Source organism: Lampetra planeri, chromosome 4 (assembly GCF_965212315.1).
Source record: "Lampetra planeri chromosome 4, kcLamPlan1.2.h2, whole genome shotgun sequence".
In the NCBI taxonomy this organism is placed as follows: domain Eukaryota; kingdom Metazoa; phylum Chordata; class Hyperoartia; order Petromyzontiformes; family Petromyzontidae; genus Lampetra; species Lampetra planeri.
Window position 1 is genome coordinate 10594270 of NC_136110.1, and position 19205 is coordinate 10613474.

Genomic DNA, 19205 nt, shown 5'->3' on the forward strand with positions numbered 1-19205 from the left:
TGTATTTTGGAAAGAAGAAAAAAGTAAACAGTCTGATTTCACATTTAATCTGACATGGTGTGGCTAAACAAGTGTTCAGCTGCCTGGAAAGTTTTTTTTTCGTTGACAGTTTTGAGTTTTGGGAATTATTCTGCGGATCTGTCGCCTGACAAGCTAAACTCCCTGTGGGCTGTACACAGTGACTTGGTGTGAATAGGCATTATGCTCGAAGCCACAGCAGCCGGCCGCATGGTTATTCTCAGGGACAAAACCGCCGGGTGTTCAATTCCAAACACACGGACAGAAGCGTGAAATCGTCGCACGTACGTGATGTCTTGAAAACCAGATTTCGTGACACTTCACGTGACGCTTTTTTAAGTTATTTTTCCCATTACGCATTCGCCTGGTTTCTCGATGTCCAACCTGTCCATACAATACAGTCAGCATCATTAGCCATGGTCAGTCCACTGCTAGATTTAAGGCCCCTCGTGCACTTGTGATGCCACAATCCATCTCTCTCCTGCACGTGAGCCGATCTCATCACTCCACCTCCGAGGTATTCGTCTCCCTGGGGTACGTTCTCTCCTCTGCTTGCCACTCCATCACCAGCGTTGTCCATCGACCACGATCATTGTTGTCCCAACGATGGCCACTTTACTTTTTCTAACGATCCAGATGGTGTATCTCATTTGCATGTGTCCTCCGATCAATGTAATTGTGAGCATGTATCTCTCCGTCTTCTCTGCACACTCTTTGGCCTTTGTTATACAGTATTATTCATTGCCATGGTCCCTGTTTGTGATCCGTGGCATAGCTGGTAACATTTACTGTCATCCCTAGGATCATTGCTACACTGCTCTTCATTTTCAAATTCAGATTTTTTTTTTTTAAACAGCAATTCAAGCTACTCTTGTTTACTTCTTTATTTCATAAATTTGATCCAATTGCACTGTCAGTAACTTCCATATATATTGTATACATGAGATATATATAATGCATACATCATATACTTATTATATAGATGATATGTGTCAAATGCATACGTGTTCTGTTTGTTCCAGTTGTCTTCAACAATAGCCTTTCGCTTTGCGAAATTGTTCTCCGTGACTTTGTTTTTTTCACGTATTTATCTTAAGCACAACTTTGCAGCCTTCTTCGTTAAGTTATTCATCCATTTCCAGCAAATGTGAGAAGGTTAATACGGAACTAGATTTATGTTCCGTGCCATTACATTTTTTTGGGAGAATCTCTTCTAAAGCTGCCGCTGCAAACGGTGAAAGTGAAACTCCTCGCCCGAATTATCTTGCATTTGCATTCTGTTGCATTCTTCATGCACTTTCAACGTCGCTGTTCCTGGAGGAAACGAAGAATCCCGCTCTGTAGTTTATCGTCGACGTTTCCTCTCCGATAGAGACGAGCCCAGTAAACTCGCAAACGACGTACCAACATTCGCCCAACGTCAAACCAACGTTGATAGAACGTCACACCAACGTTGGCCCAACATCATACTAACATTGGCTGGATGTCATAGCAACGTTGGTCCACCCAACATGAAACCAACGTTGGGCGAACGTCACACCAACGTTTCCCCAACATCATACCAACCTCCCAACATCATACCAACGTTGGCCCAACATCGAACCAACATTCGCCCGACGTCATACCAACGTTGGTCCCGACGTTTCGCGTCTTTACCGGGAGGTCACCACCGTTTCATTGCGTTGAGTTACCCGCTTTCTCCTCTCCTCGCCTCACTCACGGCCAAAACTGTCGCAGCTTGCCTCCCCCTCTTAATTCTCTCAGTCCTGTCTCAAGTGAGGCGAGGAGGCGCGATTCGTCGCGACAGCGTCCACGCCGAAGCGGCATTCAAGCCGCGATGGTGCCTTGCGCATGCCCGGTTGATTCCGAGAACCCCGCTCGCAGCTCTTGCAACCCTAGAAAGACTTTATTATCTCATCGTGAATGATAATCGCATGATGTAACTGGTCAATCCATTCACGTCCTTGCTTGACAATATGCCTGGCCACTTATCCATTGACTCTGTTATCTATCTGTATTCCGAGCTACCTGCCGATTCATGCACCGACTCCTCTGTGGAGTGTCTCTGTCTGCTGGTCTAACTTACTCATCATCCTGTGTGGAGTGTCTCTCTCTGCTTGTCTAACTTACTCATCATCCTCTGTGTCTACTTACACTTCCCTAAATCCACATCTCCTTCTGGCCGCTCCCCAAAATCCATCTGTCAGTTCGTCTGCCTCCTTGCTAGCGCTTGTAATTAATTAACAATTTACCCAGAAATCGTAATTACACAAGAAGACCTATTTGCTCCGTTCATTGTGCGGTAATTACCAGGCTCCGAGTGATCCGGGCAGACGCTAATGGGCTGGGGGGGGGGTCCACCCTCCCGTGGCCCCCCACCCCTCGGCCAGGGCGTGCACGTTTCCACGGAGACAGTCTCCCCGTGATTCCTGTGAATTAGGAAATGCCCGGGCGACTCGAGAGGCCAATGCTAATGGGTCGTCGTTTCGTGCACTGAGCCAGCCCCGCTGAGATCTACGGTTGAAATCCCCCCCCCCCCCCGAACTCCCCAGGGTAATGATAATCCAACCGCGTGAAACTGCTGCTACTGCGGTGGTGGTGGTGGTGGTCAGAGCGTTAGACTCGTATTTGGAAGGTCGTGAGTTGGTATCTCACATCAAATACCGGATCATATTCTTGGTTCTTTCGGTAAAGTCACGTAGAAGGGAAATAATAAGATTTTATTGTTTAATATAATTTTTATTTTTTTATTTCCCTTCTACGTAGAAAGGAAATAATGAAATTGTATTGTTTAATTTTCGATTTAAAGCTTTCGTGACTGCAGGGATTCATCTTCTTGGTTCTTTCGGTAAAGTCACGTAGAAGGGAAGTAATAAAATAATAAAAATAAAACATAATAAAATAATTCTCACGACGTTTCGGCCACAACGCAAGCAGCCTTCCTCAGGTGAAACCAGGTCTGTCGAGGCGAGTTTTTCCGGCTCCTCCGGTTTTCCCCTCCAAATTTATAAACTCAGACGATGTCGCCTCGACAGACCTGGTTTCACCTGAAGAAGGCTGCTTGCGTTGTGGCCGAAACGTCGTGAGAATTATTTTATTATGTTTTATTTTTATTATTTTATTACTTCCCTTCTACGTGACTTAACCGAAAGAACCAAGAAGATGTATTGTTTAAATTTTATTTTATTATTTCCCTTCTACGTGACTTTACCGAAAGAACCAAGAATATGAATCCCTGCAGTCACGAAAGCTTTAAATCAAAATTTAAATACCGGATCGTTTGTTATTATCATCTTCATTATGGCACATTCTTAATGAGAAGTATAAACGTTGAATCATTTTCCTCTGTTTTTGTTGCATCCAGATCGTCTTCAAGGATACAACTACAGTGTTACCAATGAAGCACTCATAGCACGGGTATCTGGAAGGTCTAAAGTTCGATTTCACAGTCATAGGTCAGCTGAGTCAATCATTTCTCAGAGGTTAATCGACTGAGTACCATTTAAGGACCATATGGATTTTCATTTGGCAATTGTTTTACCCAAGATCTACACCTCTGCCATTGGAATGTGGCATTTAAAGCAGAGGTTTCAAACCTCCAAAAGAGATGAGCTCTGATCAATATTGTTTGATTGACTACCATACAATTACACACGTATAGTGTACACAGTATGTACACATACAATATACAGTACATGCATTGTATCTCCACACGTATATCCATGTGCATATAAGTAAAATAAATTCCAGCCATTCTCAATCGACCAATGTATGACACCCTCCCCGCGTGCCATGTCAGTCACGGGTTTATTTTACAGCACTTCACCACCCTAGTCATTGGAACGGCGTGAGTTCCAATCCCAGCCCAACGCTCAGAATAAATGATCACCCATTTGCTGTGCGATGCTGAGAGAGACTGGCCAATGTGCAATTTTCACCGCTGGCTCAAAAGGCTGCCAACACAAGAAGATGAACCCTGACTTCAAGCTCATGAGCGGCAGGGAGACACTTTGACTCGACTATAACTTGAGTTCATTCTAGCAGCCAAATACTCTTAAAGGCGTGTTTATAAATTTGGAGGGGAAAACCGGAGGAGCTGGAAAAAATTCCACGTGACCACGATGAGAACATGCAAACTCCAAATATACAAGCGTCAGGGTCGGGATCGAACCCATGACCTCCTGCATATCAGGCAAGGTAGTTAACATTTTGCCATATTTACGAGGACAACTTCTGCATATGAAATCCGTGCAGCAATGTCAACAAAGCCCCTCTAACATTGGTGCTGAAAATTGATCGGATTTCCTACCAACGTGGGCCTTAATGCGGGAATTCTCACCCGAGGCCGTGGCAGCAGAGTCCGTATTTCCACTGGGAGTTGTGGCGTAGCAAAACGGGAATCCCATTACGGACAGAATTGTAACACCACGTTGCTTATTTCAAATTTGAGGGACAACGTTCAGCACATCTGCCTCCTCTTAAAATCCCGCCGCACATCCAGCCTCAGCACCTCTGAGCCTCATCTCTCGCTGTCTCTTTATTAAGCGCATTTTTTTGGATGAGTTCTGTCAATGCTTTGGCTGGGGACTATCATCCAAAAAAAAAACAAGCATCTCCTTTCTTTGACTTACACATTTGATTTACACTTTCATTGTCTGTTCATCTGACACATCTTACCCCCGTAATGAATGTTTTGTTTGCCTCTATGTGCTCATGCTTTTCTTTACTAGATATCTAAAGCATTCTCACAGACAGCAATCTGTAAACAATTTACGGTGGAAATTATGAAGTTCTATTATCGATGTCGAGTAAACAACATCAAAGAATCATAAATGTCACTTAAATGTAGACTTGGACATGTTCATCAGTTTTAATTTGAACTGAGAATGCACGTGAACTTTTGGAAAGTTCAACCAGTGGTAGTGTTTTTTTGTTTGTTTGCTAGTAATTAGCTCGTCACATTTGTGTTCCGTCACTCGGCACAGATTACGGCACGGAATCACTCGAGAGGAGTCATGAACGTGTTTACAGCTACGCTCAGCCCGACTCACTTCTTTGTGGGAGACCAGTGCAGCGAAAACTGCCAACGGCAGAGGCGGTCATGGCCGTCTAGCTGGAAGTCCACGGTTTAGCCTTCAATGAGGCACTGGGATAAAACCCTTGCGTACTCTGTTGGACGAGTCTCTTCATCCAACATATTTACAGTCGTCAAATAATGTCTAGCTGTTACCGTGGCACTATTGCTTGACATTCTAGATCAAGTCAACGTTTAAAAAAGTCGTCACTGCCAATGCAATGAACACTATAACACCTCGGCGTTGCTTCCTTTTGCCGAATCGCAGAACTTTGCACAGTCAACAGCCTGACCTTTAAAGTCCGCTCTTGCAGTTCCACCACCATCTGGCCATGACGTCTTTCCCTTGGTCACCAACCTCCGGGTGCCACTGCAGTGCCGCTCTCAGTGGTTTTCCCTCCTCCATCTTGCTCTTTGTCGTGATGAAACATTTAATCGCAACAAAGTATTCCCGATTACAGTAATTGTACACTGATTCATTGCCCCCGTTCACAGTGACGAGATGTCATCTTCCTCGCCTGATATGCAGGAGGTCGGGGGTTCGATCCCTACCCTGACGCCTGTGTATTTGGAGTTTGCGTGTTCTTCCCGTGGTAACCTGGATTTTTTCTCCGGGTCCTCTGGTTTTTCCCTCCACGTTTACAAACATGCATTGAGATTATTTAGATTATTTTGGTGCTATAAATGTCCAAATGATGGGCCACTTTGTGAGTTTAAATTTCAGTCGGGGGGGGGGGGGGGCTTGACTCGACAGAGAATCCTTCCAAAGTCAGTGAAATGCATGGGCACCAATGTGTGGAGGAGGTTGTAGAGGAGTGATCATTCTATTGAGGGGCTTGGTCTGTGGCAGCGCTGACTCCGTAAGACTTTCATTTGTGGCCAGGTCGCTTTTGAAAAATAAGTGAATAGCTCTGTGGGCTTTGTCTGGTAGGATGGGGATGGTTCAGTTGTGTTTGTTTGTGTTTGGGTGATTTGTTTACCTTTCTTGTACTTTGCACTACTATCATGTTGTTGTAGTGTTTGTTGTTGTAACGTTCTTACCCACCCCTACGGAACATCTGTGGAAAAAAACCCCTTTATAGCTCATCGGATTCTTCCAGTATAAATATTCTAATTCTGAATTCCTAGCGTCTTTTCAATGCCATAAGGTGTCTTTTCCAATTGCTCTGTTACATTACGTTACTCCTGCCTACAGCAATGCGAATCTGTTAAGCCAATATATTTATTCAGAATGCATGAATACCTTAATAAGCAATGCATGACGACCGAGTGAATGTCTAATGAAAATGTCTACATTTTATTGATATTAAAGTATTGTCGAGTCAAGCCAATTGGCCATGTTTGTTTGTTGTAGTACGGAGTTAGACTGATGGCATTAATCTAAGTTGTCTTGTGGTTGTTGTTGTTTGACTTGTATCCCACTGGGATTTTTGCACACAGAAAAGACAGCAATATGTTGCTGTCTTTTCTTGGATTTTCTGTTTGCACAATGTCACTTTAAGATATTTTCTTGTTCATGTTTTTGTTTTTTGTTTGTTGCGGTTGCACCCGATTCAAGAGCCGAATGGCTCACAGGGCTATACCAAATAAATGAAACTGAGACTGAAAACTGAAAAGCCCTCTACGATGCATACAAACTCGAGACAGAGTAGGCAAATCAATGGCTGGAACCAAAAGCCGAAACCCTTCATTAATGCCTCATTAAGTCATGCATCATTCATTAAGGATTGGTCAATATGAACATTTCAATGCAGGGCTCATAACACTTTTTTAGAAACTGCATTATCGCAGACCCGACCACTAAATCTATTACCGCCCCGCTCTGCTATTTGTGTTGTGCTGCTGCAGCAGCAGCGGAAGATTTATTGCACTCTTAAGGTTATCTCCATAAAAAATAGATAAGCCATTATACTCGCATAACAAAAACGCACTATTATCATTGTTTAATGCACTCTTAATACTCTCTGCGCTCCAGTGAGCTGTATAGGATGTGCTGTGCCTCCCTTGTTTATTCTGCGGCCTGTGTAGCTTTTAATTCGTTTCGCTGTTGTCTCTTCACGGTAATTTCCCATTGTAAATGTACCCTCCGATTGACTCCGCTCACGGTATTATAGTTATTCTGCCCATCGATTGCTGGCCACCACTCCAGCATGGGAAAAAAAGCAACAAGCATAGATTATGGGGGGGGGGGGGAGCTAAGAGCAGGTGAATTACATTAAGATGGGCCAATGCGCTCGCACTCTGCGGGGCTCCACACGGCAATGTCGATATCCATAACAGCCGCTTGCTTGTGTCAATCAACTCGCGGTGTGTGTGTGAGAGTTTAACATGTGTGTGAGTTTAACATGGCACAGTAGAAGGCACAGGTTGTGCATCGGCCAGTCATCTCAGTCAGTCGACCCGTGGCACCTGGGTCTGCCCCGTGACCTCCTGTCAGCGGGCGTTCGACACTCCACGCGGCCTCAACGTGCACCTAGCCTGGCACAGGCGCTGTGGTGACGTCACCGCCGCTTAGTGGCGAATGGCGGTTGTTAAAACGTGGTAGGAGGCTTTCGCGGCCAATATTATCCATAATAGAGGCTTTTTGGGTGAGATCGTGTGAATATAAATGTGTCGTTAAACCCACCACCACCCGGCACAGACAATTAGTAGGGTTTGTCACGTAAACAAAACATGCCAATTCGTGACGAGTTCTGCACACCGGTGTGTTGGAGAGTAAACCCACTGCAACATTTACAATTCGATTACGACGTGTGTGACCTGCATTTGGAAGGTCGTGAGTTCCAGTTGCCCGGTCCGGGAGATGGCTTCGCCCATCTTTCCCTCTCTGCTCAAAACAATGAACGCCACTGTCCTATGAAACGACTGGGGCCCTAACCATGATATTGTGAATATTCCACCACAGGCCCTGGCACATGAAACTAATGTTGCGTGTTACCGAACGTTCGTTGAACATGGAGGGAGGATTGAATGTGATCGCCGTAAGCAGGGCAGTGATATAAAGTGTGTGCCGCTTTCATCTTATTGGAGATGTAATTGCCTTGTTTTGAATAATTCAATTAATTTGGGATAATTAATCCTGGGAGTCAAGGCACACGCGGGCCCCTGTCCCTTGTGCATGCTAAGAGAATGTTTCGCATGAGTTTCGATTTAAAGCTTTCGTGACTGCAGGGATTCATCTTCTTGATTATTTTGGTAAAGTCACGTAGAAGGGAAATAATAAAATAATAAAAATAAAACATAATAAAATAATTCTCACGACGTTTCGGCCACAACGCAAGCACCACCACACCTGGTGGTGCCCATTCAGACGCTGTCTTTCCGACAGACCTGCTCTTCACCTGAGGACGGCTGCTTGCGTTGTGGCCGAAACGTCGTGAGAATTATTTTATTATGTTTTATTTTTATTATTTCCCTTCTACGTGATGACTTTACCGAAAGAACCAAGAATGTATCACATGAGTGTTAAGGGACACGAGCAAATCATGCATCGAACAACAAGCGTGAATTGCTTGTTTCATGTCCGACGCCTCCGTCTGCCCAAACTTTGCAAAGTGTGTCACTCATTTCCATTGGTGGCTCCGAGCCAGCAGTAGAAATCCCACGATCCCATCATGGGGAGGGAGAAGGTCTATCTCGAGGGTATCCCCCTGTGCTGACTTCTCCGCAGAGTGATACTCGAAATTGATTGTGAGCAGAGTGCACTGCCAATAGCAACGACGAGATGGATTGGATCATCATCTAATAAACAGATACTGGGCTGTTTCACCACTGCGTATAGGACTTCTGGGTCAACGCTTGCTAGCAACATTTGTTTAACTCGGCAAATAGCTCTGGGCTGGCTGGTTTTGACTCTGAGTTTTTTCAGCAGAACGTGGATATTTTTTTTTTTAAGCATTCAACTATTAACTACAATTTACCACGCACAGCACATCATGTATATGTTGTCAAATGTAACTCTATTGGTGCTGGACTGGACCAAAATGTGAGTGGAGGGCTCTTGCCTATCACACCGAGCAACCCAATGGCGATTATTTCAGAAGGCCACACACTGCTGACGACAGTTTTCAGAAATTGTAACCGTTCCAGTTTTTTTGGTTTTTGCCTACTTAAATAAATGCTACTGGAAAACGTTGGCCAACGGACAAATCCTCTGTGACAGTTCGCAACAGAAGGTAATACTTGTTGGTAAACTGTGGTCACAGCTATTTGTATCATTATTATTATGTTTCAATGGAGGTGTGGGTAATCTTCAAAGGTGTCAATGGGGCTATGAGAGACATTCACGAATGACGCGGGGGGAATGGTGTGCGTTTGTGTGCGTGCGAGCGCTTGCGGGCGCGTGTGCATACGTGTTTTTGGCCGTGTGTGTACGTGTTTGTGGCCGTGCTCGCCCCGCACTTCGGCTGGCCTCATCAGAGCCGAATAAAAAGGTCGACAGCAAATGAGCCCGAAGCAAAAAACAACACACACACACGAAGGAGCCGGTAAAACACACGAGCCGCTGCAGATATTCTCTGCCGCGGCTCCCTTTCGAGTCGGAGGCAGGTTTTTTTTTCTTGGTAGTAGATTGTCTCTCATTTTAGTGTTGTCCAAGGTCAGGTGTTAAAAGTGGAATAAAGAAAAAGTAACGTTTCGCGTGGTGTTTTTTTAGGCAGTTTAAAGAGCCAAGCTTGCTTTAACAAAAAAACCTGCAAACATTTTGGAGCAGTATGAAAAGTCTTTTGCAAACTTCATTTCCATTTTCTTGGTTCTTTCGGTAAAGTCACGTAGAAGGGAAATAATAAAATAATACAAATAAAACATAATAAAATAATTCTCAAGACACTGTCTTTCCGACAGACCTGTTCTTCACCTGAGGACGGCTGTTTGCGTTGTGGCCGAAACGTCGTGAGAATTATTTTATTATGTTTTATTTGTATTATTTTATTATTTCCCTTCTACGTGAATTTACCGAAAGAACCAAGAAGATGAATCCCTGCAGTCACGAAAGCTTTAAATTGAAATTAACTTCCATTGTTCTTGAAAGGCAGAGAAACACGTTTGTATGGCTCCCTTCTGCAGACTAAATTCTAATTTCGTCAGAATTGAACGTTTCACCGTCACGATCCATAATTGTTTATTTTTGGTTAGGCGGCGTAAAAATACGTGGAGTAAATCCTCCTCTGACCCACACAGCCAATAAATAAAAAATGTCACGTGAATGAAACGTGACAAATGTATTATCTTCGATTTAAAGCTTTCGTGACTGCAGGGATTCATCTTCTTGGTTCTTTCGGTAAAGTCTGAATGGATTCAGACTCTGTCGCCTCGACGGACCTGGTTTTCACCTGAGGACGGCTGCTTGCGTTGTGGCCGAAACGTCGTGAGAATTATTTTATCGTGTTTTATTTTTTATTTTATTACTTCCCTTCTACGTGACTTTACCGAAAGAACCAAGAAGATTAAATGTATTATCGCTTCGGCAGCACCTGTTGACCTAACGATGCTGCGTGTCATCTCGAGCGAAACGTCGTGGCCCACGTAAATGTTGTGCTGTAACTCCCCAACAACACCGCCCAGCTGTGGTGCTTCTGAAGCGGTCATAAACATGGCCGCGTTTGAGTCACGTGGACACTTTTATTAATTGGCCGTCTGCGTCGGGTGGAGGAGGGTTTACGACGCGCGTGTTTACACCACCTACCCCAAAAGAGACCAATTACGAATCAATCATGACATGGATCGTGAATGCCTCCGTGTAAAATGTTGGCATCGCGTTTGTTGACAATCTAGTTTGCGTACTTCGGAATAGGTCTCAGTCATCACGGCCAATGTTGGCGATGTCACCACAATTCCGCTTGCCAAAAACTCTTGTATAAACAACACCCAACTTCAAATGTCCTCTCTTAGTCTCCGTTGCTTTCGGGCTTTGCCTTGTTTACTGACTGGCCCGTGGGTGCCACAGCATCTGCCCACCTCTGTGTCTCAGCCATCACATTTCCCTTTGCCTGATTATGTCAGCAATGCTCTCCTGCCATGTTCATGTATACGCACAGTGAACGTATGCCCAAACACGATATTACATGAACGAGCGTATGGATGCACACGATGAGAGCAGCATCGTGCAGTGTATGCTTTGCGTACGCTGTGTGCATCCCCTGTGGGCACGCCGCGCATTGTGTTACGTCAGTAAACATCTCTGAATTGTACACGTAAAGTGAAAGTTGGTGTTATGCAGAAAGGCAAACAACAATAACATTTAATTGCCACTTTCACCAGCCAGTGTTAATCATAACCCCCTAACCCTAACATTTATCACAACTCGGACTAAATACCAGCCCTAATTTTTGAGAAAACATTCAACCTAATTAAGTTTAATTACGGACTGATTTTGTAATTGCTACAACAATGCAGTTGAAAGCAGCTACAAATGTAAAGCAAAATTGTGACCGTTTGTTTTGCTTAATACAACATAAGTTTTATTGGCATTTAAAGCTAATGCATATCTTACATTTATACGAGCAAATCCATGAATCCCACAAGCGAGTGTTCTTTTGTAACATCGCCCATACTATATTATGGTTTTCGTAGCCCTTTATTAAATCCACTGCTGCATTGAGGCCTCCCGTGCTCTGTCAGTCATGAGGGGGGGTTTGACCATACTTCACTGCGCAGCTCAGGGCGCGTTGATGAAGGGGGAGAAAGGGTCCAGGATCAGATCGGATATCACTCGCCATCGATATTGGAAATTTAATTCATTTCCACCGGGTTCAGCGTGCAGTGTTATAACCACTGCACAACCACTCCTCCGTTGCATGAGCCACATTATCAACGACTATCACTACATACTCTTTGGTTCTTTCGGCAAAGTCACGTAGCTAGAAATAAAATAAAACAAATCACGACGTTTCGATCACAACACAAGCGGTCGTCATCAGGCAAAAGGGGCCCTTTTATTTTATGTCTAACTACGTGACTTTACAGAAAGAACCAAAGAGTATGGATTCCTGCAGTCACGAAAGCTTCAAATCAAGATTGACTATAACTACAATTTTTTTTATTTTACCGGGTAAGGCCCACTGAGCTCTATAGCTCTTTTTTAGAAGCGACCTGGCCACAAATGATAGTTCAACAAAGTGGTTTATTACGTGGAAATTTACAGCAGTCAAATACTCCAAACGCACCTTTCTAAATGTGGAGGAAAAAAACCGGAGGAACCGGAGAAAAATCCACACGACCACGGGGAGAGAGACATGCAAACTCCAAATATGGAGGCATCGGGGTCGACATGGAACCCACAACCTCCTGCATACCACGAAAGGGAGTTAACATCTCATCAGAGCCCCCCTGCTAAGAAGAGCAAATAGCGTGGCAAACATCTCCATTGGCAGCCCTGAGCTTCGTAGAATTTCCACATTCCTAAGGTGGGTACCTAAGTCTGATTTAGCATGAGCACCGCATCGAAGAACAATGAAGCTGAATCCACCGCTGCCAAAGATTTGAACTCACCACCTTCTGATTGTGAGTCAACCAAACAGTGCCACTGGCCTGCTGGTAATGTATGACAGTAAGTCATGAAAATAATCATGTAAAGGACCTGATGTTTTACATCAATCTCAAAAGGAAATGCCAGTTAGTAAAAGGTATTTTCATTTATTTACAATGTATAATCTAGAGACAATCCACCACCTGCAAAAGCACATTCACAGCATTACTTTAGGCGATGTGTGAAATCCACCATCTGTCGCTGATAAGGACCTGCGCTTCACCACAACGCGTCCCAATTGACGCTTTGACACATTGCCAGCGGAATCATCCAGACTGCACAAATGCCTTGTTCGTGGACTTCTGCACAACGATACGTAGTACAGTGTGGTGTTTATTTGGAATACAAATATCGTTTGACGAAAACTGATATTCACGTGCCGTACGGAGGTGCGAAATATTCGGAGCAAGCGAACTGTGCACGACACGCTGGAGGTTCATGAGCACCTAGTTTTTGCAGCTCCCTGATATATGATGTATGTGTGTATGCTGAACTTCTTTCGCACCGTACGTAACCAACCGTGCTAATCCGAGGTGCGGGGGAAGGACAACAAACTAAACACAAAAGGAAATTCTAAAGAAATGAGTTTTCAATCTAGATTTAAAAGTGCATCGCTCGAGTGGCTTCCGAATATAGGGTGGAAGAGCGTTCCAGACGGCTACCGAAGCGCATCTGAAAGTGCTGCAATGCGGCGACCATCTTTGTTCGATGTTTCGCCAAAAGCCGCTGCGAGGATGACCGGAGTTCGCGTGATGATGGTTTATGCTCCTTGACGAGACCAGCGAGGTATTACGCTTCATTTGTGGCAAGCACATTGTGTGTAATGAGTGCGTGCGAATGACTGTACTTGTACCACTAAACTGCTCAAAGTAGTCCCTTCGCCACGCAAGAGCAAGCGCGTGCACAGCACAGAGACACAACTTAGTAGTGAGTGACCGAGTGAAACTGATCGACGACTTAAGTTGATAACGATGTCCCCTATTCTGCCAACGACGTTAAAACGATAAGACGTAAATGGATACAACTTAAGCTGATCATTGCCGGTACAACTATTGCTAAATGATATAATGTATGGATGTTGAACTTCTTTAGCACCGTACGCAGCCAACCGTGCTAATTGGGGGGGTGATTTTATTGCTAATATAGAAGGCAATAAAGCTGACACGTACGATACATGGACTTGGACAGCCCTATGTCAGTCAACTGCTGGCAGAAGGCCTTCCCTACAACGCCATGTGGGTCATGGGTGTTATTTTACCATACTTCACCATGCTAGTCAGCGCCGAGCAGAGTACATTACAACTGTGGATTCTGCTGCAACGCCCCTCTCGCTTGATAACATGCAGCAGCCTTCAACAAACAGTGTTTTTTACGCACGTGGTCAAACCTATCCAAGCACGAGCCAGGCTCAAATTTTGCTTAACTTCTGAGATCTGATTAAATTGGGCACTTACCCTGGGTAAACACGCACATTACCAAAAAGTTGGTATCATATTTCGGCAGTACTGCACACACCTCGTCGTTTCTGTTGGGATCATCTTCGGCGTTGCCCCGCTGCAACGTCCGCATTGCACCTCATGGAGCTAAGAGGGTTTCTTTGACCCTGTGGTCAATGTTTCACAGGTGGGAAAAAGCGCTATGAGTTCTGAGATAATATAAACCATATGCTACCACAGCCAGGCTCAGTCAATACCACTCAACGTTAATTTGTCTTGCTGCAAGGTTGATTAAAAGTGTTAGCTATCACCAAGAAGCCAAAACAAATTACCCAAATCATCAGAATACTTGTTTTGACATCATTTCAGCCATTGCTTATTTATCTGGGTGGGCAGTACTGTACGTAGCATCGTACAACGTATATCAAGACGCAATGGCCCGATCCACAACTACCTGAGTGTGACATTGTTAGTTGTTGCTCTGCCATCTACATCATCAGCCATACGAAATAAGAAGACTGTGGTTATTATTATTATTGCACTTGTTTACCTACCCGAGAAAGCCTCACAGAGAGTTATCAACACTGTTTAATAGGAGGGTCTTGCCAAGGGTTGTTCCAGTAGGGCGTGATTTTTTTACTTCGGAAGATTCCATTTGGGTAATTTCCAGGTAATTTTTTTGAGCATTTTGGATATTTGGCCAATATCAGTTACATTGCATTTTTGGGGGTTTTGATCTGTAGAACAGGGGGAGAAGATGCAAACTCAATGCGGAACGGTGTCCCGAGTCGAACCCAGGATATCTTGCCGCGAGGCACAGGTTGTGCCACTCTGCCACCGACATCAGAAGCAGTCAAACGACACCTCGCCTGCCAGTGGTTAAGGCAGTCCACGTCCAATCTTTAGGTTGCAAGCACAATTCCCGGTCAGAGGTCGATACATTTGATACCATTTTTGTGTGTTAAGTCAACTGTGGTCGTCCCATAAACAGACTGGCCCTTGGAATGGGAATGTCGAATTTCCACCGCCGGTTGAGGGCCACCAGTGGAGATGTCACCCCATTGCTCTATTCAGCAGAGAGTGCCAATGTGTGTTTAGCCAATACCAGGCACTGTGCATTTGTCACATTATTTTTTAATCACTTGCTTTTCCAGTGTCCAACAACTTGATATAAATCGTGCTGGTGGCCGGTCCTGTTCTTTTTAAAGTCCAAACTGGCTCCAACAGTAGCAGTCTGAACGTCTCATCGTAAGCCTCCCTCTCGTGTTGTGTTAAGCTCATGAGACTGTTTTGCAAAGTTTTTTCGCTTTTCTCCCTAGCTTACCAACTGTCTAATTACAAGCAGTTAATATACCAGGTGCAACACGCGCAATCACCTAAGTCCTTAATGCAAGTTGTGACAATAACAGATTCTTGATTGCAAATGTGTTCACAAATGAAGTTTCCCCATGTGCTTTCAAGTAAATTAGATGAACAAAAACATGTTTTCTTTCTAAATAATAAAATTACAGAGCCATATTGCCGGATATCACCGTGGCATGCTGAGGGAAAATGTATTCTCACACCGCATGCTCCGAACAACTTTTGTACATATGGCAAGGCACCCTTGGAGTGTAGCATTTGCAAACTCATATTTAATCTTTTTTTTTTTTACATTTGTAACTCACAAATGTTAAGCCAACAGCAATCTTTGCGGTGGCAAAGTCACTGGTTGCGGGTACTTTATTTTGGATTAGCGGTTAACATATCCGTGTCTCTCTCTCAGAAAGCTCATTTGAGGAAATTGCAGCTGGAGAATGATTCTGCAGAAGTGATTTGAAGGGGGGGTATGTTTTGGTGAAAATTAAAATTTGAGGCTGATTAACTCGCAGAAATTGCATTAAATGCAAAGCTAAATTATAAAATCCAGTAGCTTAAACACCTCATTTTGTTCATTCGCTAAATACCCTCTGCACAAGTGGCATGCATCGAAAAATCATAACCCCGTTAGTCTCTCGAAGACTTTTGTTTTTGAAACCCCATTTTATCGTTTGCTACAGTGTATAAATATGTTCTCGTACAGTCTCCTACGTTAAAATATCTTGGAGTGAAGATGTCTTCAGGTACTTCATGCACACCTCCAATTAGCACGGTTGGCTATGCGCGGTGCATAAGAAGTTCAACAAGCCTACCATATTATATATGCATGCACACACACATGTACTATTTGGCTTTGGTGGCACAGGGGTCGGACCAAAATTTGCTGAATAAAATCATCGATTGTGGTCCCATCGGCCCATGATTTCTCCCGGGTGAATAAAAGTGGAATTTTCACCGCTTGCTCAATAGAGATTAGCACCGCTCCATGCAAATTTGAGCAATAATGGCACTGGGGAAGAAATTGAAGCTGTATTCTATGGTTCTTTTGGTAAACAAAAATAAAGTGATTAAAAATATTACCACGTTTTGATCGCAACACAAGCAGCCGTCATCCATGTTCCTGATGACGACCGCTTGTGTTGTGATCGAAACGTCGTGATATTTTTTATCACTTTATTTTTATTATTGCTTTTTTCTATCTACGTGACTTTACCGAAAGAAACATAGAAAACGAATTCCTGCAGTCACTAAAGTTTTTAGTCAAAATTTAAATTGAAGCTTTGTGTGCAGTTTTAGCCATCTCGCCTCACGAGTGAAGAATGGAGGAAATAATAACGGCATCTTATTCGCTAAAAATTACTGTGCTGAGATTTGCCATACTGTGGATGATGTCATCTCACTCTTAAGGAACGGTTGGTGGAACTCGCCGAGGTCATCTTGAGACTCCCAGCCCGCAGGGCCACGAGACGGCCAGTAGCAGGCAGCATGGACATCGTTGAGTGTTATCCCGTTGCACACGTGGATTTTCTCTCTCGAGGCACTCGAACTTTCGAAACACCTGCAGTACACCGGATTATTCATTTCCCCTCTCCAGGAAAGGATAGGTTGAGTGACTTGATTTACTTAACGAACAGATCCGTTACATACATAAAGCAGATTAATCCGTTGCGAAGAGCTTGCACGATAGATTTTTTTACTGATGAGATTTGACAATTTAATGCATTTGCTGTGTCACAAAATCTGAATTTAGTCTGCTATGACTCTCAGATTGACTTTGGAGAAAGCACAAACGTACATGACTGTTAATTTTATATGCAATGGGCCACGGAGACCCTGCATAAAATAGGGCCATGTTTTCAACAACACGGGGGCCATGGTGTATCATTGTGAAAAGCAACATTGCAGCGTGACAAATTGATTTGCCGGCTGTATCTAAACTCGCAGCACGCTAATGCATGGCATTGACCTTTGAAGCCACAAGCACAAGCTTGTTACATGGGGTATTTAATGTACGTTGGGAATCCTATTAATACGCCTGAAATACACACTTTGCCGGCAAAGAAATCATTTCAAAGTCATTAGGTTTGAGGAACTCATTACAACATTTTCAGGATCCAATTATGTGCAAACGGGATTTCAGTTAGCCCTGCCAAAGTTTAATATTTTAACTTTGTAATGGTGGCTCTCCATCAGAAATTACGGGGGAGGTGACATTCCGGGTGCAGGCCGAGCAGGCGCTGCCGAAGCCGCACTGCGCGTTCTGGACGGACCCCCTCCGCATTCGCGATGCTCAAAACATCGCCGGCTGGCGCCTCGTGCATATTCCGCCTGGCATGCGTGCGCGACCGCGGTTGCAGCCGCAGTGCCGGTTTTTTTTTTGTTCCCCGTGATCAGAATTTTAGCAAAACGTTTCACTTTTGGGCCCTTTTTTTTTGCTTTGCGTCCGCCAGCGGCAGCTGCAACATCACGCGCGTTGGTCGACGTTTGTCGCCGTCGCTTGATGCGGCAATATGCACAGAGAAAGTGATTCTTGCAAATCCGTTCGGCGGTAAAGGAAAATAAATATTTAATAATACAATTATTTAGCCGTGCAGAGCGTCAATAAATGTACCCTTTATAGATTTGGCACAGGAAGAATTCTAAGCGTCCACGGAATGTGCACTTTCCTCAATGTAGAGCGTTTTGTTCGGCCATGAATAAGCAAAGAATCACGTTAAATACTAATCTTACTCGTAAAGAGGAGTCATTGTGATGCCCAAGTTAGGACACCGCATCGGAAATGCTGCTAGGTGCAATACATTAGCTTTGATCTCGTCGTCAATATAACCAATGGCGCGGTGGCTATCACGCTGTGCTGCGAACCCCGCAACCTGAGTTCGATTTCCAGTCACGGTTAATAGTGGCAAGTGATGTCTGACCCGGGCCCAGACCACTCCCCCACACCCTTCCACTTCATGAACCCCCAGTGACCACCATGGTGAAGTTTCGTCAAAAGCTCCCTCGACAGACATGAAAAAAGGGCTGTAAAGAACTAACAGTAATCATAATCTACAAAGGGTTATTCTGGCACTATGGGGTAAAGGCACGAGTTGAAGATGCTAGGAATTTCATGTCAGGGGTAGGGTTAGCAACTTCACAGTTCGGAACAAAGCGTGTCAAGAAAGCGGCAAAGCCACAATCACGAGAGGAGGTTGTGATGGGTGAGAAACTCGAGATGAGTGAGAAACTCAGACAGACATTCGAATCAGAATTCAGAGGTTGACAAACAAGGGAATCATCATCCTTGTCCTTCCAGATAGCACTGGCGGAGCCAGTGGAGGTGGGGTGGCACGTCCCCCCCCCCCCCCCCAATGATCCCGAATTTCGATCGGATCATTGGGGTTTATTAGTAATAAATCGGCATTTCGCGACCCCCACTGCCACTGTGTAGCATGTTATTACATGCCAAGAACTCTATGAGATGATAGGACAATAGTCTGAGTCCATAATTGGCAATAAATAACGGCAAAGCAGTTATAAGTGACTCACAGAATTGTGCGCAGTTGTGTATACAGTTCACGACTTCCCTGAAGGGATTCACCTTCAGCGAGCGCGATGCCGATCACACACGGTTCGAATGCGACCCTTAATCGATGGCTGCACCATCGCCGCACACGCGTTGAATAAAAAGCAAGGGACAAGTCCTTACTTACTAACAACTCCTCTATCATGTTTCATTGCTGGAGGGGTTGCCCCCCTCTCCCTGAAATTCCTGGCTCTGCCATTGCCAGATAGTGCATATTTATTTCTCATT

The 19205-nt window shown here is 44.4% G+C and overlaps 1 protein-coding gene across 1 annotated transcript in view; it reads left to right on the forward strand.

Moving 5' to 3' along the window:
- The window catches only part of PEBP4 (phosphatidylethanolamine binding protein 4), a 273341-nt gene that overhangs the window by 234632 nt on the left and 19504 nt on the right, over positions 1 to 19205 (forward strand). The gene's annotated exons all lie outside the window — the stretch shown is intronic.